The sequence below is a fragment of the Octopus bimaculoides genome, chromosome 3, assembly GCF_001194135.2.
Source record: "Octopus bimaculoides isolate UCB-OBI-ISO-001 chromosome 3, ASM119413v2, whole genome shotgun sequence".
NCBI lineage: Eukaryota > Metazoa > Mollusca > Cephalopoda > Octopoda > Octopodidae > Octopus > Octopus bimaculoides.
The window spans coordinates 133,003,337-133,004,409 of record NC_068983.1 but is presented as its reverse complement, the minus strand read 5'-3'; the positions used below and the strand labels follow the sequence as shown (position 1 = coordinate 133,004,409).

Genomic DNA, 1,073 nt, shown 5'->3' with positions numbered 1-1,073 from the left:
ATATATATATATATATATACATATATGCATATCTGGGCACAGATATATATATATAGATTATAAGCGAGTATGTTTTGTTTACGTGTAATATTACGTCGTAGCGAGTAGAGAGGCAATATTATATTGATTTCCAGGATTTCACCGTATAAAAACAATAAATGCTCATGCAGGGATAAATCAAAATGTCCTTTGATGAATCTCCGTATGAGTACAAATCTTGTATATAAATGTACCGTGCACACAAGGGAAGGGCCCTATGTTTACAATGGGCAGACGGCTTATTCATTTAAGAATCGTTATCGTAATCATGTTGCCAGCTTTAAGTTAATCAATAAGAGACATTCGACAATTTGGCAGATTTTGTATGGCGACTGAAGGAGGCTAATACCAAATACTACATTACTTGGTCTATAGTTAGACATGCAAAACCATACAGTGCAATTTCTAGGAGATGCCGTCTCTGCTCCGAGGAATCCTTGTCTATTCCGTGAACTAACGGAAATATACTTAATAGAATTTCTGAAAGACTATCGCGATGCCTACACGCATATAAATGTACTTTCGCACAATGCTGTGAGAATGAATTTTGAGTAACCGTGAACTTAGTGTAATTTTATTTTATTTAACTTTAAGGTATGGATGACTTAAATTTACTTTAAACCTTCCCGTTCTTCTAAACACCTATTAAATATCTAACTCGCTTTGTAATCATGAGTGCGCCTAACCTTGCATGTGCGTATGCTCACATTTTTGCTAATGCTTGTATGAGTGTGTGCACTCGTGCCATGCAGATTGCCCGAGGGCGTTTACACATACATATCTGTTAACAATTATTTTCAATACTTTTCACGCTGGATTAAGTGTTCGTTTCTCTTTTTGTCTTCTGCAATTTTATTTTTGGATTTTCTATATATATATGAAGAATTTTCCTCCGTCTGACTGTTTTTCTCTCTACAAAACGGAAAGTTGCATTATGGAACAGTGATTTTAACGAGTTTTTATTTATTTATTTATCACCCGACTAGATACGCCTGCACCACCGGATACTCCTGACCCAATTTTTGTTGTGTCCT

General features: G+C 35.4%; 1 protein-coding gene across 6 annotated transcripts in view; it reads right to left on the bottom strand.

Annotated features, from left to right (window-relative positions):
• LOC106871529 (dopamine receptor 2) overlaps positions 1 to 1,073 on the bottom strand; it is a 797,114-nt gene that overhangs the window by 467,495 nt on the left and 328,546 nt on the right. The gene's annotated exons all lie outside the window — the stretch shown is intronic.